The sequence below is a fragment of the Marmota marmota genome, unplaced genomic scaffold, assembly GCF_001458135.2.
Source record: "Marmota marmota marmota unplaced genomic scaffold, marMar, whole genome shotgun sequence".
Taxonomy (NCBI): Eukaryota; Metazoa; Chordata; class Mammalia; order Rodentia; family Sciuridae; genus Marmota; species Marmota marmota.
In genome coordinates this window covers 7,050,269-7,076,596 of record NW_026000153.1, presented here as the reverse complement: position 1 = coordinate 7,076,596, position 26,328 = coordinate 7,050,269, and the positions used below count along the sequence as shown (strand labels likewise).

Here is a 26,328-nt window from a genome sequence, read left to right as displayed (position 1 = left end):
CCCACAATGGATTTTTATTCAGCCATAAACAAGAATGGAATAATGTCATTTGCAGGAAAATGGATGGAACTAGAGACCCATCATGTTAGGTGAAAAAAATCAAATTCAGAAGCTTTAGGGTCATGTTTTCTGTCACATGCAGGAGCTAGGGAGGAAAAACAAAAAGAAAGGTGGGGGGTAAGTCTCCTAAAAATCAAAGAGAGCTCTGTAGAAGAAAGGGACCAAGAGATGTAAGGTAGGAAGAGAGGAGGGAAGTGCTGGGGAGTGATATTGGCCAAATTATATTGTTATATTGAATGTACTTACAAATATGTAATAACAAATCCCATATGGACAAAGGCAGGGGGAAATGCTTAACAGAACATTATCAAATAGAATTCAGCAATACATAAGAAGAATTACAGACCATAACCAGTGGAGTTTATTTCAGACATGTGATGTTACTTCAACACTTGAAAAGTCATCAAAGTAAGCTACTGTGTAAACAGAAAAAAAAGAAGAAAAGTCATAAATATCAATTGATTCAGAAAAGCATCAGAAAAAATAGGAATAGAGAGGAATTGAACAACTTGACAGCATTGTCAAAATACCTATCACTAATATTATTTACTAATATTATTACTTCTTAATAATAGAATGCCGTGTCCGGCCAAGGGAGCCGAGTCCGGTGAGGGATGGCGAGGTTAAAAGACACTCAGGACACCAAGGTTCTTCATCCAGGAGTCAATACCCTTTATTGCTAACACACTTTTTTTTATACCCCAAGCAGCAGAAGTGGAAAACTACCCAAAAGCAGGAGGGAGGGGGAAGAAATTTAGTTTCAACATCTATTGTTGTCAGGGACGGAAACCTCCCTTAACAAGAAGTCCATCAGACCGGGAAAGGTCAAGGCATTCCCGTGGGATACATATGTCTCAGACGGACAAGCAGGAACAGAAAAACCGCAAGTTCACCATGGCCTTGTGAGCTGGCCACACTGGCATGCAGAACAAACTAGTGGAGGTAGGGCTCCAGGGGCCAGGGTGGACCTGCTGCCAACAATAGAAGTCTGAATGCTTTCCCCTGGATTTGGGAACAAGGCAAGGATGTCTTCTCTCACCACTTTTACCTAACATAGTTCTGTAAGTTCTGCAAGCTTTAAGTTTTGGAAGCCAGTACAACAAGGCAGAAAAAGAAAGAAAAAACACACAAATCAGAGAGGAATAAATTAAACTATTCCTATTTACAGAGGGTTGATATGATTATCTATACAGAAATTCCAAGTAATCTATATTAAAATAAACCCAGAACCAAATAGTTCGGCTGGGTCACAGGATACAAGATGAATGAAGAAAAACCATTGTACTTCCTATATACTAGAACACATGGACATTGAAATTAAAAATATGGTTCAATTTACTATTTTTCTAATTAATTTTTATTGAAATGAAATTAACATAACAAAACTAATCATGTTAAGGTGAACAGCTCAATGGCATTGGATATTTTTATAACATTGTGCAACTAACTCTTTATATTTTCCACACTTTCCTCCCTCCAAAGGAAACCATGTACCCATTAGAAAGTTATTTCTCATTCCCCTCTCTTTCCAGATCCTGCCACCCACCAATTTGCTTTGTTTTTATAGATTTATGATTCTATATAGTTAATAAAAATGGAATTATACAAGATGTGACTTTTTATGGCTTCGTTCATTTATGTCTTGACATTCATTCATGTTGTAGCATGTATCAGTACTTAATTCGTTTTTATAGCTGAATAATATTTGTTTTATGGTATTGTATAATTTTGTTTATCTTTTCATCCATTGATGAATATTTGACCTATTTTCACTTTTTATCTATTGTGATAGTGCTCATGTGAACTCTCATGTGCATGTATTTGAGTACCTATTTTAAATAATTTTTGGTTTATCTTCAGAAGTAGAATTGTTGAATCATATAGTAATTCTACAATTAACTTTAAAAAAAATTTTTTAGTTATAGAGGAACACACAATATCTTTGTTTATGAATTTATTTTTATGTGCTGCTAAGGATCAAACCAGTGCCTCACACATGCTAGACAAGTGCTCTGCCCCAGCCCTATATTTAAGTTTTTGAGGAGCCACCAAAATTTCCTAGATGGGCCAAACCGTTTTACATTCCTACAAGTAATATATACAAATGCTGTTTTTAAAAAATGACAACACTTTATTGTAAATCTTAGAAAACATATAGGACTTGTATGCTGAAAATTACAAAATACCAGTAAAGAAATCAAAGTAGGTCTAAATAAATGGCAATATAAATGTTCATGAATTGGATGACTCAACATAGTAAAGATTTCATCATCCCCCAAACTAGATATACAGGATTAAAAAAATTCCTATCAAAAACAAAGCATTTTTATTGTTTTACAATTTTTATAGAAAGTTAAGGAAACTAGAATAAATAGGTAATGTGATTTTTAAAAAGAATAAAATGAGAGAATTCAATATACTGAATTTTAAGACTGCATGTTATTGGCAAATGGATTAAAAACATAGATAAATAGAGGAGAATAGAGAACTCCGAAAAAGACACATGCAAATATACCAAAACTTAGTTTGGTATATTTGTACAAAGATAGAGGTACAAAGACAGTTTAATGGAGGAAAGATCACCGTCTCAATAAATGGTACTGAGTCAGCAATTGGACACTCAAACCAAGTAAGTAAGGGGGAGGGAAGACACATTAATCTTGACCTGAGTTTCAAGCCTTTTACAAAAATTAAAGTGGATCAAAAATTCAAATCTGACATTACACTGTAGAAACTTTAAGGACAAAATAACATTTGAAAATCTTTTTAAGTTCTAGATTTTGGCAAAGCGTTCTTAGACTTAACACCAAAAGTATGATCCATCAAAAGGAAAATTAATGAAATTCACTATGTTAAGTCACTTTTCATCAATGTGACCAAAATGCCCAACAAGAACCACTTAAAGGAGGAAAATTTCATTTTGGGCTCATGGTTTCCAAGGACAGTCCATAGTCACCTGGCTCCACTGCCTTGGGCCCAAGGTGAGGGAGAAAATATGGTACAATGGCATGGTGGAGGAAAGCTGCTAAGCTCATGACTGCTATGAAGCAGAGAGAGAGCACAAGGAGCCAAGGAAAAGATAAATAATCCCAAAAGCACATCCCCAGTGACCTCTTTTCTCCTTCCATGATGTTCTGCCTCACGTTGAGCCCATGGTGACAGAGCTAGACAACTCTGACTGAACCTCTGAAACCATGAGCCCAAAATAAACCTTTTCTTCTTGAAATTGTTCTTGCTGGGTATTTTATCCCAGAAATGAAAAGCTGACAACCACAAATTGGTACCAAGAGGGGAGTTGTTGCTGTGACTAACTTGACATGTGGTTCAGAAGCTTTTGGAACTGCTTTGCAGATGGAGTTTGGAAAAGTTTGGACATGCAGGCTAGAAAAGGCTTAGAATGCTGTAAGCAGAGCAAAATGGGTGATTCTAATGGGAGCTCAGAAGACCAGAAAGCCCATAGGAATGCAGAGAGTAACATGCTCATGGGGTTTCAGAGGCAAATTAGGACTCTATTGGGCTTTGAACCAGTGGCCGTTTATGTTACATTCTGGCAAAGGACTTGTCTACATTTTGCCCTTGTCCTGAAACTTTCTGTGAGTATGAATTTAAAGGTGTTGGACTATGTAATCTAGTGGAAGAAAGTTCAAGAAAGCACAGCACTCAGGCAGTAGCATCAATATTGCCAACAGCTTTTAGCCAGATTTATTGTGAGAATTGGCAGGAAGCAGAGAAGAAAGCTTTAAAAAAAACAAAAAAACAAAACAAAAAAAAACTTGCAGTTGGGCCAGAAAAGCATGTGTAAAACTGGATCCAAGGAAGTTGTGGTTGTTGAAGAGATTACCAACTCCTGAAAAGAAGTTGAGTATTTGCACAGAGACAATAGGGCAGATGTCTTGAGGGCATCTCAGGAATCAGCATGGCCATACTTATGGCAGGCTTAAGGGTATAAAAGGGAAAACAGTTAAGAGACCATGGAGGCACCCTTATCACACAGGTGCATAGGAAGTTGTCTCTCTAGGATTTGTTTCACCATGCTCAGTCTCCCAGGTACTTGGAGACTGATACAGCTGTCAACCAAGGGGGTCCAGCTACTCAAGCTAGCAACAGACCTTGGCACCATCCATGTGGTACTGGTTCTGCAGGAATGTAGGATGCTGGAGTTAAGGGGTCATGTTTCTATCAAGATTTCAGAGAAAGGCATGGGAATCCAGGCAAGATGTAGCAGGATTAGAATCCCTGCCTAGAGAGGGTGATTCATGAAGCTATGAAAAGGAAGTCAAAGCTGCAGTGGAGACTCCTGGGATTAATAGATGCCAGTAATGAGGAACGTATGTCTGCAAAAGAAAGCTTTTGGATGCCGCAGAGCCAACCTAAGAGAGAGGCCATGTGAGCTGCAAGCAGCAAGGGCATAATGGCAGGGCTTCCCAAGTCCTTTGGACCCCAGTCTCACCACCATTTTTCCCAGATACTGAACACAGAGCTACAGGACTTGTTTGCTCAGCTGGGTTTCAGTTTTACATCCCTTCTTTCTATGTCCCTATTTCTTCCCTTTGGAATGGGAATGTTTATTCAGTGCCATTATATAGAAGCACGTTACTTGCTTTTGATCTTTACAGAGGCTCATATCAGAGGAGACTTTGGACTTGGACTTTTGGAAAATGCTGGGACTGTGAAGACTATGGGAACTCTTGGAGATTAACTAAAGGCATTTTGCATCGTGATATGGGCACGAGCTTATCACAGGGGTGGGGGTATTATGGTTTGGATATAAGCTATCCCCCAAAAGCTCATGATTAGATGTTGAGAGCTGATTAGGTTTAATCAGTGGTTTAATCCATTTGATAGATTAATAATTTGAAAGGACTACTGGGTGGTAACTATAGGCAGGTAGGGTATAACTGGGGGAAGCAGGTCACTGGGGCAGGTCTTTGGTGTTTATATCTTATCCTTGGCTCCTCAAGGTCTTTCTCTGATTCCTGGCTTCCATGTGCTAAAGAGCTTTATTCCACCATACCCTCCCACCGTGATGTTCTGCTGCTTCTTGGTCCCACAGCAATGGAGTCATCCATCCACAGACTGATCCTCTGAAACTCTGAGCCAAAATAAACTTTTTCTCCTCTTGAGTTGTTCTTGTCAGGTATTTTGGTCACAGTGAAGAGAAGCTAACATGTGAACCATGTCAAAATTAAAAATATTTTTCTTTATGAAGGCCGTAATAAGTGAATGGAAAGATAAGCAAGGAGTAGAAGAAAATATTTACAAACCACTTATAGAAAACTTAAACTTATCTTAAAACTCAACAGGGGAAAAAAAAAGCAAACAATCCAATTAGAAAATAAGCAAGAGACAAAGAGATACACTTCACTTAAGATACCGATGACAGCCAGGTGCAGAGGCAAATGTCTGTAATCCCAGCAACTCGGGAGGCAGAAGACTATAAGTTCAAGTACAAGTTCAAGGCCAGTCTCAGGAAATGATTGAGGCCCTAAGCAACTTAGTGAGACCTGTCCCAAAATCAAAAATAAAAAGGGCTGAGATGTGGCTCAGCACCCCTGGGTTTAATCCCCAGTACAAATAATAGTAATAATAATAATAATAATAATAATAATACAGATAGCAAATAAGCACATGCAAAAATGTTCAACGAGAAAGTAAAACAATAATAATGTATCACTATCACCACACACCTATCCAAATGGCTAAAATGAAAAATTTTGACAGCACCAAATGCTGGTGGGAATGTTACAAAATAATTACTCATCCAGTTGCTAGTGGAAATGTAAAATTAGCCATTCTGGAAGATAGTTGCTCCCCTGGGTATTAACCAAGGAAAATGAAAACTTATGTTTACACATACATTATGTTATGAATTCTTATAACAACAATATTCAAAATAGCACCAAACTGGAAACAACCCAGATGTCCTTTGAATGGGTGAATGATTAAATGAACTATGGAAATTCATACCATGGAATTTCTGATCAACAATAAAAAGGAAAGAATTATTGATTCATGCAAAGACCTGGATGAATCTCCATAGAATAATGCTAGGTGGAAAAAAAATCTTTCCCAAACTTATTACATAATATATGATTCTATGTATTTAACATTCTTGAAATAGCAAAAGTATAAAAATAGATAGCAGATTAGTAGTTGCCAGGGGTTAAGGAAGGGTTGAGGTGGTATAAAGGCAGTGTGTGGTTGTAGTGGTAGAAATGTTTTATATCTTGACTATATTAATGTCCATGTTCTGGTTGTACTGTTATACCCAGCTTTGCCGTATGTTGTTATCATTGGGGAAAACAGGGTACATGCATTTGCATTCTTTCTTTGAATTACATGTGAATTTATAATTATCTCAAATTAAAAAAAACAAAAGAAATAAGCTGTTAATTTTTTTTAAATTATGGATTCAGCAAAGAACAGGAGACTATTAAGTACAAACAATAGGGCTGGAGTGTAACTCAGTGGTATAGGGTGTGCTTAGCATGTATGAGGCCTTGAATTTGATCCCCACCACTGCAAAACAAACAAGAAAACTAGAAATAGAACTTAAAAAAAACTTAGAAAATAAATATTGTTAAAATTAAGGACTTTTTTAAAAATTTATTTTTTACTTATTGGTGGACACAATGTCTTTATTTTACTTTATGTGGTGCTGAGGATCGAACCCAGTGACTCATGCATGTTAGGTGAACGTTCTTCCTCTAAGGACTAAGGACTTGTTTTTTATTGCTATTTTTGTTGTTATTTGTTTTTTATTGCTATTCCAAGTTACCATAAATTTAATATTTTTGTGATAGTAGAAGCAAATGTGACTCCATTTTGTTTTATGACTTCATCCTGTAAAACAACCATGCCAAGTAGAAAGGTCATGACTCGGGCAAGATGTTCTTTTCCTTTTGCTATAGACACCTTTAAGAACATGGGACTACCTAATGGGGCATTGTTTCTGTAACTAGGGTAATGGGGCTCTGTTTCTGTAACTGGGGTGACTGGGCTGTGATTGGTTAGGCTTCCTGCCGCTAGACTGCACTCTCCCGCTTCTGTAACCTGGCTTGCTTGCATTGGCTGGACCCCCCAACATTCCTTTTGCGGTTTTCAGGCTTATAAGGAGCGCCCTTGCAATTGTTCGGGGCTGATCAGGGGAACAGCTTTACGTTCTGGTCAGCTGCTACTGGTGTGCTTCAATAAAGGCTTGATTCGATTATACATGAGTGGTCTGGAAATCAGTTTATGAAACCCCAGGATGAAGCTTTAACTATAACATTTTAATATTATTTTATGGTTTGGAAAGTCAGCTTTTCAAAATATGTCTCCCGGGTTAAAATCAAAGTGTCAGCAGAACAGCAGTTCTTGGCTCACAGTTCCTTTTCTTTATCTTCAAAGCCAGCAGTGTTGGCCAGTTCCTTCTCAGGCTGCTATTTTTCTGGTCCTTATTGGCCTCCGTCTTCCATTTAGGTGGACCCTTGGGATTACAGTGGGCCCATCTCAATAATCCAGCATAATTTTCCAATCTCAAAGTCAGCTGATTAGTAACTTTAATTCCTGCAACTTTAATTAACTGCAGCTTCAGTTCCCCTTTGCCATATTCACATGTTCCAGGTTTAGGATTGATATCATGATAGGGGGTCGGGGTCACTATTCAATCTACCACACATAGTTTAAAAACCAATCCAAGCCAGTGTATGCCTATAATCCAGCTGCTCTGAAGGCTGAGGCAGGAGGATTGCAAATCTAGACCTTATCTTAAAATAAAATAAAAAGGGCTGGGGGTGGGGAGTAAAGCTAAGCCTCGGGTTTAATCCTTAGTATTACAAAACAAACATGATAAAAATTCAAACATCTACAAAATAACATTTGAAAGACTTGAAATTATTCAGAATGCAGCAGGAGAAACCAGATTAGAAAATATTAAATGACAGGTTAAAATACATAAAAGATACAGTTCAGAATCCTAGAGGAAGTTTTTTGGTTTTTGTTTTTTTCCTACGAGAGAGGCTCATATAAGGATAAGATGGAGGAATTAAAATCTAGACTTCATTTTTGTACTTGCAAGTTTTAACCCCTTGTGTTTGCGAAGTTTCACTTTTGAGTTACGATCCTGCTCTCCTTTTCTCAGAAGCCAGCCTTTGTTTGGAATTCTAATATGCCTAAGTATATGTGGTCACCTGATCGAATGCACTTCTTTAGTGTGAATAAGTGACAACATTTTATGGCATCGATAATGTGTTTAAAAATATCAGGCAAAGTTATTAGCATGTTAAAAATTCCTTTACAACTCAGATAGGAAATGAAAAGAATATTAAATATGCATTGTTAATAACAAGCTTAAGGACACACAAGAAGAAAAGCTAAGATTTTTTTTTTTTAAAGTCTAAATCAAAGTCTATGCTCAGTTGCAAATTTGATTACTTTGAACTAGTTTTCACCCAGGTGGAGCTCACGTGCCATTTTAACCAGAGCTCCCCGTTACGTCCAGGCATTGACTCTGGTTGCTCTTTAGGGGGCGGGCCTTGGCTCCCAGAGGCCGTGGCCAAGCTGTCACGACGAGTTCCCAGCTTGTCACCCCTCGGCGAACTCTGAGGCCTGTCCACTCGCACTTGTGCGGTGGCGCGGGCCGCGTGTCTTTCGGCACAGAGCGCCCCTCGAGATTTCGGCGCCAGTCCACCCTGGCCCGCCCCCAACCGGCCTCGGCCTCCCGCAGGAGCCCGCCAGACTCCCGGCGCCGCCAGAGGGGCGCGGCCGCAGCAGCCGTCCCGACCAGTTCCCGTTCCGGGACCGCGAGGCGGCGGTGCCTGCTCTGCCCTAGCGCTGCTGCCGGCGCGGCGCTCCCGGGGCCTCCGCGCTACCGCGGCGACTGCGCTCCCGGCGCACCTGGCGCTCGGTCTCTCCTGCAGCCGCTGCCTGTTCTGCAAACTTGGCCAAGTAAGTCTTAGGCGATCGCGCGAAGAGACGTGACGTGTGTTGGGGTCTGGGGCGCCGCAGGCGAGGAGGCGCAGGGAGGCGAGATCTGCTTGTGGGTGGAACACAACAGTGCTCTGGAAGAGCTCGGGTGGACGAGGTAGAGAAACCCAGGAGTTGGAGAAATGCCGCCAAAGTTCAGAAACGGCACTGAAGCTCAGGGGAAATGTTTATCCAGCTGTGGTCTAGCTGGCCTTCTCTGTACTGCGGGCAATTTAGAGTCACCTGGGGGGGCATTTTAAACATCCAGATACCCAGGCCACACCCTAGATCAATGCAGTCAGAATCTCTAGGGTGGGACCCAGGCGTCTGTATTGTTGAAAAGCTCCCTGGGTGACTCCAGTGTGCACCGGAGTTAGGACCAGAGGACCCAAGGGTGGCTTCCAAGAGAAGTTGGGAGGGCTGATGGGAGCCTTCCTGGAGTCCAGCCATCAGATACGCTGGCTCCTTCCAGTGCCCTGTTTGGCCCTGAATCTGAGGTAGGACTTCCCTAAGTGTTCAACTGGCAACAAAATTAGGAAATGAGACAATGCTTGGCAGGGTCGCTGAATATCATATGAAAAATTGCTTCAAGTGTGCAGTCTTGAACACAGAATGATAAGAATGATTAATGATGCTCTTTTGGTTCTGCAGTCTGTGAAATGCCTGGATTGCTGGTTTTTTGAAATTTAGTCTTGGGAAGTCAAGTGCACCCTTGACAACTTTAACACCTTAGGCCCTAAGGGTGAAACCAGAGGTGTATTTGCCTGAGGGTGGGGTTGGTCTTCCCTTGAAAGCTCTCAGTTAAGATTTGCCTGTCTCTGCCTCAGAAGTTAGAAGTGGATTCTCTGTCCTCACCTGGGGGTAGACCCCAGGGGCAGATAGCTGTAACTCGGAAGCAGAGCCATTGGACAAGGGTCAGGCAGCTCCCCAGATGTGCTGGGCAGGTGAGAAAGGTAGATTTAAAACCACAGTAAAAAGGTAGAAGAGGGGTCTTTCAAAGGTTGCAAGAAAAGAGGGAATGGAGGAATGTTCAAGCTTTGGAGCCCACTAACCCTAAGTTCAAATTCAGATCCTGACACTTCTGTGATCTCAGACCTTTGGCAAGTTACTAGACCTCTCTGAGCCCATGTTCGATTACCTATGGAATAAGAGTAAAGTAGGAGCTCTCTCCAGAGGCTGACATCTTTTAGTGACATGATGTATATCAAACATCAGGCAGGACACATGGCAGGTACTCTGTCATTGGTAGTTACTAGTCACAGTAGTGGTAACTTGTGTCCAACAATTGTTTATTTTATTTTATGATAGTGTTGGTCCAGAAGGTGTCTCCTTCAAAGTTTTATTCCTGCTGGGCCTGGTGGCATACCCCTGTCGTCCCAGAGGCTTGGGAGACTAAGGCAGGAGGATTGTGAGTTCAAAGCCAGCCTCACCAACTTAGCAAGGCCCTAAGCAACTCAGTGAGATCCTGTTTCTAAATAAAATACCAAAAAAAAAAAAAGGATGTGGCTCAGTGGTTAAATGCCCCTGAGTTCAAGTCCCAGTACCCTGCAACCACCAACAAAAGCTGGTCCTGCTCTTCTCCCACCCTGCTGCCCTGCTTAGGGGAGGGATCCAGGGTATCTTCCTCCTCAGGTCTTTGAGGTCTGGGTCATCAGACTACTAGCACTCTACCACAATCACCAAGAGGGCTAATTAATGGCTCTACAATACAGGTTTATTCCATGTGATAGAAATAAATTTCTTCACAAAAGAAAGCTGTCCTGAATCTTCAGTCTTCCCGCACCCCACTGCCTCCTACATCCCCAAATGGCCTCCAATGGGGGCTGTCAGCAGAGACTCCTGTGGCATACATGTGTATCTCCTGCGGGCTGCCATCTCAGATCATGCACCTGCTGTTCCTGTTTTGCTCCTGACTCTTGGCCTAGGGGTAGTGACTCTTTCTTTGATGACCAAAGACAGTCAGAAATCTAGATCATGAAGCCCAAATCCTATAGCTTCTGATGCCTGCACTCCAGCCAAAACTTTCACCCCTCATTGTGATGTGACAGTCACTTTGATAGCAACAGCAGCAACACTGTTTAGACATTACAAATATAAACAGTGAAGTCATAGAGGTATGAAGAGTAAGGTTTATAGTGTCTGTGTGATCACTGATATTAGCTTAAACAAGATAACAGGACCTTTTATCAAAAAAAAAAAAAGGTTCACTATTTGTTAAAAATCTAAGATACAAACCTAGGATTTGAAGTTCAAGTTACCAGTTTCTTCTACAATTCTTTTTTTAGGAGGAGTGGAGAGTTAGGCAAGATGAAATTAACTAACATTTCTACTTGTGCTGAATTTTTGTCATGCAGAAGCTATAGGTATTTTGCAAGTTTCCAGGCCCTGGTATTTTTTGTTTTTTTGACATCTTGGGGAAGTCAATTGCATGTCACACAAAGGACCTTCTTTCAGCCATCTATAGGTCTGAACTTGTTTCTGGGAACACTCTTCTTCATTGCATCAAATGCTCACTGAGTTCTGGCATGGGAGCACAGGCCTGTAATCCTAGTGACTTGGGAGGATCACAAGTTTGACGCCAGCCTGGGAAACTTAGCTAGACCCAGTCCCAAAATAAACAATAGGCATGGGGGCAGGAAAGATGGTGGAATGAGATGGACATCATTACTCTCTTTACATGCATAACATTGTGGGACGCTACATTGTGTACAACCAGAGAAATGAAAATTGTGCTGCAGTTGTGTACAATGAATCAAAATGCATTCTGTTGTCATATATACCTAATTAGAATAAATAAATTTAAAAAAATAAAAAATGAAAATGGCTGGGGCTGTAGCTCAGTGGTAGAGTCCCTGGGTTCTATCCGCAGTACAGGGGTGGAAGGAGTATTTGTTGAGGATAAGTGTTCTTGTGTTCTTTCCAAATTTGACTCTTGTGGAAAGTACTGTGTAGCTGCTACCATTTCAGTGAATTGATGGATTTTACCCAGTGCTAGAAAGTTTATTGAAGCAAGATATCCTGGCTTGGATTCTTGTTGAGAGGCCTGCCCTTCCAGCATCGACTGTGGGGAGCTTAAGAGCACTGAGAAACCCCTCCTGAGATGGTTTGGAGAACAGAGTCTGCTTTATTGCACGGCAAAAATATCTTTTATAATGGGCTGGGGTTGTAGCTCAGAGGTAGAGTGCTTGCCTAGCACATGCAAGGCCCTGGGTTCGATCCTCAGCACTACATAAAAATAAAATAAAGGTACTGGGTCCAACTACAACTAAATAAACAAAATATTTAAAAAATAGCTTTTATAGTGGGTATGGGCCAATTTACATATAACATTCATGATAGGCCAGAGGTGATACACAACGTATCATCTTACAAAAGTCCAGACACCAAGAGTTCAGGAACTGCCACTAGGCTGACCTTGCACCAACAGAAGAATAACTTCTTGTCAAAGGAGCAAGGAAATGGCGCTTGCCAGTGTTCTGTCCCAAAACATAGCAGTTCTATTGTTCTGTGTTAGGACTTCCCTGCTGCACAATGAGCAAGATAAGCATTCCTCCATGAGGGTCCAAGGTCAGGCCCTGCAACAGATTCTTATTTCAACTTGAGTTTTTTCTGGAACTGTCACACACCAAGCTAGGCAGATGGCTACACAGAGGTGGCCAACGCAGTTTCTCCACCACCTTTCCCTTTGCCTTCTCCGCAACTTCTGGAGCCAGTTGGGGATGCTGTTACTCTTAGGGCATCTTTTCTTGGTCCTTTGATGGAGCAGAATTCCCTGAGAAGAGATGGCTTCTATGCAGCCAGCAAGGTGATTTTATGTCATTACAATCAATAGGCTACTCTCTAGTAAGCCACCACTTTGGAATTTGTTTAGCTGAGAAGTAATTTTACTTTAAATTAGAAAAAAAATATATAGTTTAAAGGGATATTAAATAGGTCAAGATAAGGAGCCAGGTCATTACCAATTAATTGAGTACCAGATTAGCACCAGGTTCTGGTAGATTAATATTTTAACAAAACATGAAAATTTATCCCTGTGAGTTTTATTAAAATTATTTTATTAAACAAACACCCCTTGTATGTTTGAGAATATTGATGTCCCTTTTTTGTTGTCTCATCACCACGATATAAGTTAGGGCCAGAGGAACTGGGAGGATGTAGTGACTGGGTATTTCCAGAGCCACATGCGACTGGAGAGGGCAGTCATATCTGGCTGAGGAGACTCCTTACTTGGTGAGAGAGATGATGATGTACTTGGGAGAATATCACACATTGCTCTTATTCCCAAAAGATTAAAGGTCTAATAACAGGAATGACCATGCTTCATTTGAATACATTCCCAAATTTCTTTCTATGATCTTGGACCAAACCTTCTGCAAGGAACTGTGTAGAAAGCTAGGCTTCTTTTTTGGGTGTGTGGGGGGTATCCTAAGTCTTTACAACATAGGACCACAGGTCCCTTCACTGAGAAGGCCATTCCTGACCCCACTTAACAAGACCAGAGTTTACTGAACATGAAACCAGGCATGTTGGTGATTTCAAGTGGAGATATGAGATCTATAACAAATGCCAGGCAGACAGGATGTAAGTGGGTTTTAGAGCCAGAACAAGGATCCCTCCCTTACCTTGTTTCTTAACTAACTGCGTGACTTTGGCTAAGATCTTTAACCTCCCCAACTCTCTGTCCACCTTTATAGTGACTCCTTTCTTACCAGGTGCTTGAGTATTGATGACTAATCTCTGTGAAGCTCCAAAAACAGGAGTTAGCTCTTGGGAACTGGTGATTGTGACGGTGATGATAACTATGACAGCTGTTTTGGTTCCTGTGCTGGTTTTGCCATCAGCTACTGGTGTGACTTTGAATAAAGTACTTGATCCTCACTACCTTCAGCTTTTGGTACAAAATGGGGATAACTCATCTGTCTGGAAAGACTGGTCTGAGACTTAATTTGATTAAATGAAATGATGATGCATCTGATTTAATAGACCCCGAATAATAATAGCAGACACTTACATTGACTTCCTGCATACCAGTAAGGCTTTAGAGCTTTTAATTTTGGTTTTTAGCTCATTAAATCTTTCCAACAATTCTACCCAGTATTTATCATTCCCTCCATTTTACAGATGAAACCACTGAGGCTTTATTAGGTTAAGTAGCTCAAAGTTGACAGAGAATAAATGCTGTTCCCAGGACTTGAAGTAGGTAGGGCCCCTGTTATTTGTTTTTAATTTATTTTTAGTTGGAGATGGACCCAATACCTTCATTTTATTTATTTATTTGTTTGTGGTGCTGAGGATCAAATCCAGTGCTTCACACATGATAGGCGAGTACTCTAACTGAGCCACAACCACAGTCCCAGAGGGCCCTTGTTCTTAACCTCTGCCCCAACTGCACAGTGAGCAGGGCTTAGCCTCTGCTGGTCCCACCCACCTGCCCTGGCCACCACTTCCTAAACAATTAACTGGTGGGAGAGCACCTGTTCTGCTTAGAGCCCTGTTTCTGGACAGAGGGCCCCAGCTTCCAAAGAAATGGCTGCTTATGTAGTACCGTCGGGGTCTCCTCCTTTTGCCCACTCGGGTAACTTGTAAACCTCAACCGTTTCTTAGAGTGTGCTACCTAATATCAGCTAAAAAAAATGAAAAACAGAAGCCCCTGATATTGATATTGACTGATGCTATTAGGATGAATTATTGTGTTTGTTTTACAATAAGTGCCATCTGTGTGCACTGAGATTGTTAGCCTGTGTAAAGGTACAGCAATGCATACCTTTACCCAGACAGGTATGGGGATATTTAGGAGCACAGAAAACAGTCCCAGACATCCAAGGATGGGATTGATTTTTGCAAAATTGGCCTTGAGGAAGATATAGGAGAACATTTTGGTCTCCAATTCTAAAATAGAATTCCATCACAAATTACGGGTGGCTCTTCTAATTATACCCCTTTTACTGAAATCTCTTACCTTCCCTTACTCCAGTGGCTATCTCTTCTTCTTGAAATCTCACCAACTTCCCAGGGGCCTATGTCCATGGAGCTTGGGAGCTCAGAAAAGCAAATTCTCAACTGAGCAAGTGATGGATACTTTAGCATTTCTGTGAAGGAGGTGACAATTTCAGGCTTTCCCTGCGGGATGAAGCATTTTGCTGGCTCCCCAGCCTGGTGTTGAAGAGTATTAGAAAACTATTTGTAATTCCTGGTTCCTGCTGGCTCTTTGGGGCTTCAGCTCTTCAATACATCCATTCAATCAATATTATCAGGCGGTCCTGCCAGGACCAGAAGTCGACTAAATACTTGGGATGCAGCAGTGAATGACACAGACCCAGTCTCAGGCCAAATGGAGTTGGCAGGTGACTGGAGGCTGTCTTTATCACAAATCCATGGATCGGTGGCTTCAACAACAGACCTTAATTTCCTACAGTCCTGGAGGCTGAGGGCATGAATGTTGGGTGCAGCACATTCAGGTATACAGGTAAACCCACCCTGGCTTGCAGATGGCCTCCTTATTGCAGGGTCTTCATGTGGCAGAGAAAGAGAAACAGAAAGCAAGAGATCTTCCTCATGTCCCTTCTTATAAAGACATTAGTCAAGAGGGCTTTACCCTCAGGACTTCATCAAAGATGCATCTGCATCTTTGTGAAGCCCCACCTCCAAGGACTTGGGGATTAGGACCTCAGCATAGGAACTGTGGGGAACACAGAATTTCCATCCATAGGTGGTGGTGGGGGGCAAACAAGAAAATATTTAGTCATCAGTTGTGGTAATGTTACTGGGAATAGAAGGTTCCACTATATTTTGGGAGGCAAAGGTTGGTGAAGGAAAACAGATTTATGCAAAATTGGCCTTGAGGAGAACATTTTGGTCTCCAATTCCCCTTTTCTAGAGACTCGGGTGTGTGAACAGTAGGACAAAAGGCAGAAAATAAACATGTACATTCCATGAGGCTGTGCTAGTCAGGAACATGTTGCAATTCATTTCTCCCCTAACACCCCCACTAGGGGGTAGCTTGATAGCTTCTAGTTTCCATTCTCAGCAAGAGGAAACTCCAGATGGGGAGAAGCTGTTATGAAGAAATAGCTTTTATTTATTTACTTTGGTACTGGGGATTGAACCCAGACACCCTTTATCACTGAGTTACATCCACCGCCCTTTTTTTAATTTTTCATTTTGAGACAGGGTTTCACTTAGTTGATGAGGGTCTCACTAAGTGGCTGAGGCTGGCCTCAAACACCATCCTCCTACCTCAGCCTCCCGAGTCCCTGGAAATATAGATATGTTCCACCACACTCAGAAAGTTGCTTTTAATTTTAAAGTTGTTTTTAATGTTAAAGGGACTCTGTTTCAGCAAGGCTTTAAGTGGAAACTACAGCATGCTGTGATACAAAAGATCAGAGCTGTGCCAGGATCAGGACAGTCTGGAGTTGCTTCTCCAAAAACTAGCCTCTTCAACTTGGACTTGGGCCTGCACCAAAGATGCAGATGCAAAGAAGAGTATGCTTGAAGACCAGAGGTCTCCCAGGATTGGGTGTGGGGGGGAACAGAGAGGCCTGGTGAGGCCTGAGCCTGGAAGCACAGAGAATAGCTAGAGAATGAACCAAGCTCAGGCCAAGCAGAGTGTCTGGGAAAGAGGCTGGGTAAGGAGTCGAGATTTTTTCCCTAATGTTCAGTGAGTGAGAAGCTGTTGAAGAATTCCCCCCCCCCTTCTTTTCCCTATCATTAATCTGTCCAGAAAAGGTAATTTATAGAGAATTAATTAGTCTGTTTTCTGTCGCTATACCTGAAGAAATTTATCTCTTCAGGGGCTGGGAGTCTGAGGTCAAGGAACCTCACCTGGTGCAAGTCTGCTTGCTGGTGGGCACTCTGCAGTGGGGAGGAGAGGGAGCTCACAAGAGCCCACTATATCGGCTTGTATAACAGACCAATGCTAGTGATAACTAACACACTCCCGTGATAACCTGCTGTGTTAGATTTCCAACACTGACAAAATACCTGAGAGATCAACTTAAAAGGAGGAAATGTTTATTTTGACTCATAGTTTCAGAGGTTTTAGTCCACAGTCACTCAGCCCTGTTTCCTTTGGGCCTATGGAGAGACAGAACATCACGGCAGGGGGCATCATGGAGGAAACTGCTCACCTCATGGCAACTGAGAAGCAAAGAGAGAGAGGAAGGGTTTAGGGTGCCAGTATCCCTTCAAGGACACACCCCCAGTGACCTAACTTCCTCTAATGAGGCCTCACCTCTGAAAAGTGAGGTCACTACCTCCCGGTGCCACAGGCTAGCTAGCAGCCAAGACATTTTAGTATACAGGCCTTTGGGGGACATTTAGGATGCAAACTTTAACCTCCGTGAATCTATTATTGCTTTAATCCATGAATGGATTATCCCATCATGAGGACAGAGTCCCCAGACCCTGTCATTTCCAGAAGTTCCCATATGGCTGTGCTGGGTGTAGCCGAGGGGTAGAGCACCTGCCTGGCATGTGTGAGGCCTGGCATGTCCCCAGCATGAAAGAAAAGGAAAAAAGCAGAAAAGAAAGCACATGACATTGAGGGTTATGTTTCCAACACAGACTTTCTGGAGGACACGTGTTCAAACCATAGCTACCCCTACCTCTGAAGCTTTGTAGACCTTGTGTTCAAGTGTGAAACAATTCTGGAAATAGACATGGCACTTTTCAATTTCTAGACAAAGGAACCAAGGCTCAGAATAAAGTGAAAGAGGGCAGAACCAGGATTTGGAGCCAGATGTGCCCAGCCCACAGCACCAGCTCTAGAGTTTTCTGGGTCAGATGAGTTTGAATGGGTGGGGTCCTCCTAAGTACCCCGCATTCTTCATCAGGAGCCTCAGGGGATGGTCTGGTGGCTTCTAATCCTTCTAGGCCTCTGGAAGCAGAAACAAAAGACTCCAAAGGGTGAAGGGGGGGGGAGTTGGGGGAGTGGGGTCAGGTGTCAATCTTTCTGAACACAAAATGCCAGGAACCCCCTGGGGAAGGGGCATCCACGGAAGGTTTTCAGACATCTATTCTGCCTCCCAGAATTCCTGAAAGGGATGCTTTCCCTACCCTATCACTTTTTTATTTTTTTATTTTTTGGCACCAGGGATTGAATCCAGGGGTGCTTAACCACCGAGCTATATCCCCAGCTCTTTTTAAAATATTTTATTTACAGACAGCATCTCACTAAATTGCTTAGGGCCTCGCTAAATTGCTGAGGTTGGCTTTGAACGTGTGATCCTCCTGCCTCAACATTCAGAGCCTCTGGGATTACAGGCGTGTGCCGCGGGCCCCACTCTATCACTTTTGAAACTTCAAATTACACTACAGGTTGAAAAATTCAAATTCAACTACCAGCAGTTGAATTTGCATATACTTGGAGGTGTGGGGTTTGGAAGAAGGACATTCTTTATTTGAAGCTCGGGTGACTGGAAAAGGTTCCTCTATACAGGGCCAAGCCCCTACCAGAGCATGCTGGCTTGCTTCTGACATCTGCATGGACCGCTCCTCCTCCCTCAGTGGGTCTTGGCTGGTCACTGGGTCTTCTCCATAAGCTTGGAGCTCTCTCAGTAAGCAGCCCTGGCCCAGGCTGAGTGGGCTCCATAGAGAACGGTCCATGGTTTGTGGTTCTGTCAAAATCTCAATGTCTGATTGCTACTCAGGGCCAATGCACATGAACGCCAGGTAGTCTGGCTGAGGTCTGATAGATCTGTGTCCCAGATGCTGGCTAGCTGAAGTAACATGTTCAAATGGGGTAATACAAGTCTTCAGCTAAGCACTTTGGCTAGCAGTCAGCAATGTTTATTTGCTCACAGCCAAGTTCCAACTCAAGCTTCTGTGGTGACTAATACATTTTGTTCCTGTGAACTGCTTTTCACTGGAGAAGCCCAGACACTTTCTGTGTCAGTCCTAAACACCACCTCCAGATGTCCTAGGGCTTCCAGATCTGCCCTTTGTGTAGTGCTTTCTTCTGCATAAGCACTTAAGCCTTTGCTGAGTTCCAGGACCCGGGCTTCTGATTCAAGACTCTTATTTGCTATCAGTTGTCCTTACCAAGATGTTTTTATTCACTGGACCCTCAGAGATGAACCCCATGCATGATGTTTTTGAAACTCTTGTTTTTCAAAGCCTGGACCAAACCAGGAAAGGGTCAATCCACAGTTGCCAACCAACCCCGTAAGGCACTGCAGGGAGAGGCTAATTACTAAGCAGTGGGTATTTAAGCAGCCAGCAACTGAACTGATAATACTTTGGAAACTGAGAGCTAGGCTCTGATTCGCCTTTTTAAGGCAGTAGCTAATATGAAAGGCTTAGAGCAACAGGAAATGCTGGTGGTCCTACAAATGGGAACTTATACAAATAAACTTAGCAGTTGGAATTCGCTAAGGGGGATCGTGAACCATGGAAATGCACATATTCTTCAGTGAGCGTGATGAAGCACTGGCTGTAGGCGGTCGGGCCAGATCCATTCATTCGATGGTTTTTCTCTAGCACCCTATTTGTGCTAGAGATACAATAACTAAGCACATGGACGCCATCCCTTATAGTCAAATGCTGAGCCTCAAAGATTCCCCGGGCAGAATTCCCAGGTCACTGTGTGCCCAGGGCTGATCTAAACCCAGAAGATGCATCAATTCATTGCATCCTCATGGTGATCCTATGAGGTAGGTGCTCTTATTATCTGTGTTTTGCAGATAAGAAATTACAAGCACAAAAGGGTAGTGTTATTTGCCCAAGTCACACAACTAGTGATTAGGGTCTTTGCCCTTCCCTGCCACAATCAATTGATCAGAAAGAATGATCAGTGTAGGAAAGAAAGTACCACCTCCTCTGAGAGAGGTGGGATAAAGTACACCCTTTCTGTAGAGGAGGGACAGGGTGAAGTGGGACCACTGCCCTTTTCCCACTCTGACAGGTATTAGTCCCCACTGGGAAATGGCAAACTCTTACCTGCTAAGGGGGCTACCCTAAACAGAAGTAAGCAAAACAAGCAATTGCCTTGGTGCCAGGAGACCTGGATTCTAGTTTTGGTTGATCCAGACAACTTTCTGTGCTGCTGAGGGCCTCAGTTTCTGCATCTCTAAAATGGGTGAGTGGGTCAGCATTCCAGTCCACTCTGGGAGCCCAGCAGAATGGAGGGGCTGGCCCTCCATGCACTGTGAACAGGGTTTCTTGACCAGAGAAAAGAGCTACTTGACTGGAGAATGCGAGACAGCTGCTTGGCTTCTCCGAAGGTCCAGGCAGCTGCAAAGGGACGTTCTGCATTTCATCATGGTCCCACCCTGAGTGCTTACGTTGACTGTGTCTGCATTCCTTCCTTTGTGGGCAGAATGACAGTGTCTGTGTGTCTGGGGTTCAGATTATACGGTGCTTTCTCATGAGAGGAAGATGGAGGGAAGGAGAGATAGAGAGGGGAAGGGGATAGAAGAAGGGAGAGAAACTGAGAGAAGGCATATTGACTGGCTTGACTGGCTTCTATCTGCTTTGAAGTTCTGAGGGACTAAGTGCTTCCTGATCCTTAAAGTAAATGAGTGTTAATGGAGCTTCAAAGTGTCCAATAGTCACTATAGCTTCATGCACCTGTAGTTTCCTGCTGTGGCAAAGGCATACCAGGCTGAGCTCGTTTTCCAGGTTAAGTTCCTTAATGAATTGAAAACAAAACAAGAAAACAGAAGAAATGCCCCCCCCCCATGTGGATTTTTGAGGATTAAGCTGCAGAGAAAGCAGGACCCAGTTTGAGTTGACGGAGCCTATGTGTTCCCTCTATAGCTCTAGCATAGTGTATAAAAACAGGCTGGGCATGAGCTTCCTGTTGGAGTGCTCTTGGGATGGGTTAGTCCTCTTGCTTCATTCTTGGGCATCTTGAAGGATGGTGGAGGCATGTCATTCACATGATCACCTTGTCCCTGAATATCTGGGTTCATGTCAACTGATTCAGCGTGATTATCTTCATCATTTGCAAAACTCCTCTCAGGAGATAGTTTTGTATTAAATTCACCATCATGAATGTTGTTAATGAGAGAAGCAATTTCCTCAAGGAGAATCCAGCTACAACCCTTAGCATTTATGGGTATATATTCAAATTGTGCTTGGGGTTATTGTTAAGTTGCTGGGGCCAGAATGTCCTAATGACATACTGTCATCCTGATACTATGAACCCCAAGGTGGGTAGGCTGGAAATGATGGTTATAACTTATTTTAATGAATAAAAAAATGCTACCAATTATCTCTTTCAATCCTCCATGACTGTGGTGGACAGAATATCTGGAAGCCTATTTGGCAAGTATGGCAAGTTCTGGGTTTGCTGTGGATGTTTCTGATGGCTAGACTCCAGTGGTGGTGTGTTCTTAACAGAAAGGGAGACAGTGTTTATAGTGGTTCCCTGGGTAACCATTTGAATGGGGAGCAAGTATGGGGTGGGGAAGATTAAAGTCCATTTGGCATCACACATCTGCTGCTAAGAAATTGAAATTGAAACACCACTTGGGGTGAGAATGGTACACGAAGGCAGCTGAGCTGAGAATGTTTTGCAGTGTGATTTACAGGAAAAGAAGGGGAAATGATAAAACATCTTGGGAATCAGGAAGCATTTCTTCAGTATGGTGTTTTTTGAGGCCCTTGGACTAAAAAAAACAAAAACAAAAAACCTACTTGAAAGTCATCTTTGTTGACTTTTGCTCTGTGCTATTTTTGCAGCTATTGATTTTTCACTTTAGATTCCTTATTTCAAACCAGTCCATGAGTTGATAGCCTTCTCCTAAATCAAAGACAAAAATACTCCTGCTCACACTCAGAACAAGCTCATCAGATTCACTGTGATATTTCCCCAAACCAGGAGGAGCTTTTCACTTACTTCCAGTGCACAGGAAGGCCTTGTGCCCATGTGTGTTTGGTTTTAATGAACCATTGTTTAGTTTAATGAGCACTGAGCATTTTTTTTTTCTAGCTGGGAAGGATCTTTGAGTCGAGGTGATTTCCTTAGGACAGGGTGATTGCCAAAATGCCTCCTTTAATGGAGTGGGTTTCTGTCCTGTAGAAACTGCAGTCTCCTGAGGGAGAGAGAGGACTATGGTGAGCTTCCTGGGCTAGACATCTTAACTGTTCCTCCTCTGCTTCCAATCCCAGTGGCCTTAGACAACTCACTCCCTATCTTGGGCCTTGGTTTCTTCACGTCCAGAATGTTCTTCTTATATAAAATTGTATCTGTCAAATTATTGGGCAAGGAGGAACCACAGTAACAGATAATTTTAAAATCTCAGCAGCTCAAACAACCATCGCTTATTTCTCGCTCACCCTCTATGCATCTCCAGTTGGCAAGGGTGCCACTCACTGGAGTTATTTATGGACTTGGCCTTGGGCTGATGGAGCAGCCACCATCTTGCGTGGTGTTGGCCATAGTGCCAAAGAAGAGTTGCCTGTTGATGAATGGTGCACCGATACCTCAAGCTGCCTACCCAAAGCACCTCCCTTCACTTCTGCTCACATGTCATGGGTCAAAGCAAGGAGGTAGGGAGTGGTAATCCAGGTCTCTAGGAGGAACACCTGGGCTATGTAACTAGCAGCATATTTCTACCACTATGTTGATCTTCAAGGAAGTCTGTGAAAAATAGCCTATGGTCAGTAAAGTCCAATTATAAGCCTGTTTCTGTGTATGTAAAAGCACTAGCCTTTACCTAGGGCTACCCAGGTTCCTGAGCAGAAGGTTGTTTGAGAACTTGCATTTCAAGAAAGAAAAGAACTTGAGAAGAGAGAAGTGGGATGTGGCCAGGGAGATGACCTGGGCCAGATTCCAAAGCTGGCCTTGCTTTTATTTACAATTCTGTTTGTTTCCAGTATATTTGCAGAAAGTTTCCACAGCAGAAATACTTGCAGAATGGCCTGACTACATCTATCTCACTGTTTTTTTTGTTTTTTCGTTTGTGTAATCTTTTGAGTTTTAACTCAAAGTTATCATCTGCTACATTCTTTATGTTTCCCTGAACAGGACTCAGAAGTTTGGAATCTTATCTGCTGGTATTGCAACACCAATTTGCAGAAAGCTGTGTTGTTCATTTTGAAATACATATGTTTAAAAGAGAATGAATGATGATTTCCAAGAATTGGATGTCTTGGCAAAGAGTGAAATAATAGAGCCAGTGTAGATGATGGGAAATGACTTCTTGAGATTTCTCCTCTTGCCCAGCCCTCATCAGTTGGGATGGAGGCCAAATTCTGTCTTGGGAGAAGATTGTGTCTGCTTGTTCTGGGAGTAAAGAGTCACAGCCACACTCGAGGCAGGGTGACTTCTGCATCCAGGCACTGCTGGATGATCTTGCACAGGACAAAGCTACCTGCTAAACAGGACTGTATTTGCTAGTGTTAATAGGCTGCAGGAACAAGGGCATGCAGGGAAGATTTGTTCATGGGGTTTATTAAAAGGCCACATGAAATAAGGGCTCCCGTGTCTGGTGGCTGTGGAGACCATTTGGCTGTTACTCATGTGTCTGAGTTATTCCAGGTCAGTGTCTGTGTGCCTCAAATTCAAACTCCCTAAGGGAGAGGGGCTCTAACCATATCTACCTGTCACATTCCACTACAGAGGGCTCCCATGGAGCAGTCACCTCTGTGGTCACCATGACTGGAGCCCAAGGAAGCTCTCTAGAGAGCTCCAGATGGGCTCTCTCTGCATTTCTCGTTCCATTTATGCACTCACTCTTCATTCTGGAGTGGTCTGCCCTGCCCAGCTGTGAACCACATGAAGACACTTAACCTCAGTTTTCTCATTTGTAAAGCAGTGGTAACACTGGCCTCTGCCACCTGCGGTTGTGGTAAGGATGGAGATGACAGAAAAGATCAAATGATTTGAAAATGACTGAAGTCTATTGTCTGCAGCCCTGGTCTAGACATTTTGTGCACATTAACTCAATTCTTCCAGCAACACTTTGAGGCAGGGATTCTCACTTTGAGGAAATCAAGGCCCAGAGAAGCTGGCTAACTTGCTAGTGAGTGGCGGTCCTTACAATGAGCCATCTGATAAAGCCCATGAACGAGATCACTTTGGTGTGCCCTGTTCCCTGTAACCTGAAAATAACTTACTAGCAACCAGTCCTTTCCGCCATGGATCTATGCAGCAGGTGCTTCCTTCTAACTTGCTAATGATCAAGTTTGAACACCAGAGAAGGACTCCAGAGACCATGTATTTAAGCCTGCCTTTTGCAGAGTATGTAAAGCATTAGGTCAATGCAGGTCCCCAACCAAAGCGCTTACTCTGTGTTTGCAATGATCATCTGCCTGCTGGGGCCCCTCACAGAGCTGGGCTGACTGTGAGTGTGAGCAAGTGTGTAGTGGATCTGTGTGGAAGGAATGCATGAGGCTGCAACATCATGGAGGCATTTCCACCCTGACAGCCGTTCCTCAGGTCAGGTGGAGGGTAGAACTCTGTTGGCTGACATGGCAGCTGGTGGAGGCTGCCGAGCACCCAGGTTTGCTACACAGTTCGGGCAGGCAGGGTCAGGCCAGGGAAGGTGCAGCCATCCGCCATCGCTTTTGAGCCTCTTTTGGGTTCGGGGACTTGCACAGGGGCACAGCAGCGTGGCTTGTAAGTTCTTCTTATCTTTATAAAAGGAAAGCCAGGTAAGGTGAAGCGTTCTGCTTTCTGGAAGCCTGGTGGATTGGTCAGAAACCAGCTTCAAAAGGACCCTGACATTCACAAAGAACTCTGAGATAAAGGTAAGGGTGAGATAGAAACACACCAGAACCCAATGTACCCACAAACCACATAGGTGAAAACTGAAAGAAAAGGCTTCAAAATGTTAGGTGATTATTGCATGTGGGTGACAGGTGACAATTTTTTCCCTCCAAACTTTTTTCTGCCTTTTCCTCCTTTTTTTCCTGTTCTTTCTTTTCATTTCTCGCATTTTCTTTTTTAAAATTTATATATGACAGCGGAATGCATTACAAAATTCTCGAATTTTCTACAGTGACCAGGTGTTGTCACTATAGAAAAGAGGACAAGTTATTAAAACAGAAAAAAATTATTAAAACCTAGAAAGATCTCTGGAAAACACCTCCTCTCAGGGTGCCCTAGAATAGTAAAGAGGAAAAAAAAAGCTGGGGTAAATCCCCATTTAGAAAGTGACATTGAATATGTATATCTGTGGTTTCTCCTTGTGATTAGGGGACAGAAACAGGAAGCTAGTTTTGGCCCCTGAGTCCCAGTTGCTCTCCCTTCTAGGATAATCATTTCTCTGATAGGTCCCCGTGACCTCATCTCATGTGCTGATGCTGAGTTCTGACAATCGTCATCGGCAAAACCCTGGTAATCCCCTGACCCCACTTGCAGTCCCCAGAGACCTCTCTGTATTCTAGGGTTCCAAGTTCCCCTTACAAAGTATTTTCTTTGTTTTTGATAATTTGGAATATGCCTCCCAAAATCAAAATAAATCACTGTCATTCCATCAGTCAAAAGTAATCACAACTAGTTGGATGGGGTGACACATGCCTGTAATCCTGGGGAGGCTGAGGCAGGAGGATCACAAGTTCAAGGCCAGCCTCAGCAATTTATCAAGGTCCTAAGCAACTTAGTGAGACCCAGTCTCAAAATAAAAATGAAAAGGGCTGCGGATGTGACTCAGTGCTTTAGCACTCGTGGGTTCAATTCTTGGTATGAAAAAAAAAATCACAATTGATGTGGATTTCCTTTTACTGTTTCTTTCTTTCTTTTCTTTGCCTTGATTCCTGTCCCGAACCCCTTGGTTTGTTTCCTAGAGCTGCCTCACCAGGGTCTCCCTCCAGCTGCCAACCTCACTCTCCTGTACCACTGGCCAGAGAGCCCCACCCAGCAGAGCAAGTTCTACTCCCAGAAACCTGGCCCTGGCCTGACCTTGGCCTTGCCTTGCCTTTTCTCAGAAGGACTCACCCTTTACCAGCAAATACAGTAAAAGATCTCTCAGGGCCAGGAGATCCCTGACTCCCTGGTGTTCCTAGTTACAGATGCCCATGGACTCTGAATTTTCCCGCCGTGTGCATGGTATGGATTTGGTCTCCCTTTGGATCCTGTGGACCCGACAGTCTTGAGTTCCTCTTTTTGTCTTTCTGACATCCTGCTGAATTGAGCTAACAGCCCCCTGATTAAATCCCAAACCAGGGCTCTGGAACTTCCATATGAACAGTCTCCTCACCAGCTGGCCGACCTGTAACATAGTGTTTTGTTTAGGTGGCCAGAAATCGGGAGAACGTTTCCACCTTTGATGGTGAGAGACGGCGATGTCCGAGGTGGTCATTACAGGAAAAGTCTAGGGAGAGAAGTCACTGTTCCTGTGGGATCATGGATGCCTGAAGCAGAGAGGGGTACGG

At 43.1% G+C, this 26,328-nt stretch overlaps 1 protein-coding gene across 3 annotated transcripts in view; it reads left to right on the top strand.

Annotated features, from left to right (window-relative positions):
- Nucleotides 1–8,581: 8,581 nt before the first annotated feature.
- Nucleotides 8,582–26,328, top strand: part of Nod1 (nucleotide binding oligomerization domain containing 1) — a 62,514-nt gene continuing 44,767 nt past the window's right edge. For 2 of the 3 annotated variants that reach the window (XM_015490187.2, XM_048786412.1), the window contains exon 1: nucleotides 8,582–8,988. The gene's annotated coding sequence lies outside the window, so the exon portion shown is untranslated. The remainder of the gene's footprint in view (nucleotides 8,989–26,328) is intronic. The other variant, XM_015490186.2, reaches the window with a different exon arrangement.